Source organism: Centroberyx gerrardi, chromosome 20 (assembly GCF_048128805.1).
Source record: "Centroberyx gerrardi isolate f3 chromosome 20, fCenGer3.hap1.cur.20231027, whole genome shotgun sequence".
NCBI lineage: Eukaryota > Metazoa > Chordata > Actinopteri > Beryciformes > Berycidae > Centroberyx > Centroberyx gerrardi.
The window spans coordinates 24,818,229-24,820,999 of record NC_136016.1 but is presented as its reverse complement, the minus strand read 5'-3'; positions in this window follow the sequence as shown (position 1 = coordinate 24,820,999).

Below are 2,771 nucleotides of genomic sequence, written 5' to 3'. Positions count from 1 at the left end.
TTCAATTCCAATTGTATTCAAGACTCATCTTAAAAAAGGGGTCCATAGGATATAAAAACAATAAAAGACAATTATGTATAAGTAGAAGAAAAAGATGCACATATAGAATAGAAAGGGTGACTTAGTTACAATAAAATGCAAAGGGTCCATCTTTGTCATTTAAAAAGTTTACGTAAAGGCTCCTGTGCCAGTGTCTCCACAAATCTGATGAGAATCTGCTTCACAGAGTCTGTCCCAAGCTCAACACCAGCCTTCAGCTTTCCTCACAACAAACTCACTCCAACAATCACAACTTACAAGAGTGCATTCTCAAACAACATGTTTACTTTTACAAATACATATATGTGCTGTGTGAACTTACTAATAACTAACTTCTTGATAAACTGAATTCAGTTCTAACCTGGTGTGGTGGTTTTTATTGACCCGACTCCTCACCTGTCTCCTCTCCACAGCAGGCTGAAGTCTGTCAGTCTAATGATCCAAACTCCCAATAACAGACGTAAGGTGATGTGAGACTGAGCAAAGGGCCAAGACACAGCAGTGAAAATATTGTGTCTTGAGATTTGGGGGCCCTTTCATTACCACACAAACAAACAAACAAACAAACAAACTTCTTCACAGTGCCTGAAAGTTGCCTGAAAGATATGTTGAAAGGAAGCTAAAGTCTGCCGGCTCAGTGTCGAGGTTTAGACTCAGAGGTTTGGACTCAGAGGTTTAGACTCAGAGGTTTAGACTCAAAGGTTTGGACTCAGAGGTTTAGACTCAGAGGTTTAGACTCAGAGGTTTAGACTCAAAGGTTTGGACTCAGAGGTTTAGACTCAGAGGTTTAGACTCAGAGGTTTAGACTCAGAGGTTTAGACTCAAAGGTTTGGACTCAGAGGTTTAGACTCAGAGGTTTGGACTCAGAGGTTTAGACTCAGAGGTTGGGAGTCAGATTAGTAAGCAGACAAACTTCTCCACCATGCTTCACTCCACCATGGCAGCCATTTTGAAAAGCTCCCTTGCTCAGCTCACATGCCCCGCCTTTTATGGTCCAGACTGGGGGAGGAGTCCACAGGTCTGAGCAGGTTACTCCTAAAAAATATGTTGCAATTACACTGTAAAAGTTTGGGGTTCACCAGAAGTTCCTCAAGAAACTTCAGAGAACCTCTCAAATACAAAACACCTTGTACTTTTACACAAAGTAAAAGTGCTTCACAATTAAAAGAATAAAAAAACCCACAAACACATATGAGACACAGAGAGGGAAAGTTACAAGATGCAAATGACGTGACTAACCCTAACCCATAATTTGAATAGAAAAGAAACAAAACAATCATAACATCAAACAAGATGTTAAAATGTTTGTTACTTTTTGTGCAGTTTGTGTCTTTGTGTGTTCATACATTTCACAATATGCTGTTTTTATGCATGTTTTCGCTGTATGTATGTATGTATGTATTTTTTTAATTGTCTTTTTGTTTAATTATTTAGTTGATTTATCTTTCTTGTTACTTGTGACTATTTTAATGCACAATAAAAAGTTACATGATGCATATTTTCTTCTCTTCATTCTGCTTCTTATTTGCAGCCCAAAGGCACCTGAACGCACCACAAGCCTCCAAACTCAGCAGCAGAACACAGACTCTCAGACTCTGTCAGACTCTCCCAGATCCTGCCAGACCCTTCCAGACCTCCCAGACTCTCCCAGACTCTCCCAGACCCTCCCAGACCTCCCAGACTCTGTCAGACTCTCCTAGATCCTGCCAGACCCTCCCAGACCTCCCAGACTCTCCCAGACTCTCCCAGACCCTCCCAGACCTCCCAGACTCTCCCAGACCCTCCCAGACTCTCCCAGACCCTCCCAGACCTCCCAGACTCTCCCAGACTCTCCCAGACTCTCCCATACCCTCCCAGACATCCCAGACTCTCCCAGACCTCCCAGACTCCCAGACTCTCTCAGACTCCCAGACTCTCTCAGACCCTCCCAGACCTCCCAGACCTCCCAGACCCTCCCAGACCTCCCAGACTCTCCCAGACTCTCCCAGACTCTCCCATACCCTCCCAGACCTCCCAGACTCCCAGACTCTCTCAGACTCCCAGACTCTCTCAGACCCTCCCAGACTCTCTCAGACTCTCAGACTCTCCTAGACTCTCCTAGACTCTCCCAGACTCACCCAGACTCTCCCAGACCTCCCAGACCCTCCCAGACCTCCCAGACTCTCCCAGACTCTCCCAGACCTCCCAGACTCTCCCTGACCTCCCAGACTCTCTCAGACTCTCCCAGACTCCCAGACTCTCCTAGACTCTCCCAGACCTCCCAGACTCTCTCAGACTCTCCCAGACCTCCCAGACCCTACCAGACTCTCTCAGACTCTGTCAGACTCTCCCAGACCTCCCAGACTCCCAGACTCTCCCAGACTCTCTCAGACTCTCCCAGACCTCCCAGACTCCCAGACTCTCCCAGACTCTCCCAGACCTTCCAGACTCTCCCAGACTCTCCTAGACTCTCCCAGACTCTCCCAGACCTCCCAGACTCTCTCAGACTCTCCCAGACCTCCCAGACTCCCAGACTCTCTCAGACTCTCCCAGACCTCCCAGACTCCCAGACTCTCTCAGACTCTCCCAGACCCTCCCAGACTCTCTCAGACTCTGTCAGACTCTCCCAGACTCTCCAAGACTCTCTCAGACTTTCCCAGACTCTCCCAGACCTTCCAGACTCCCAGACTCTCCCAGACTCCCAGACTCTCTCAGATTCTCCCAGACCTCCCAGACCCTCCCAGACTCTATCA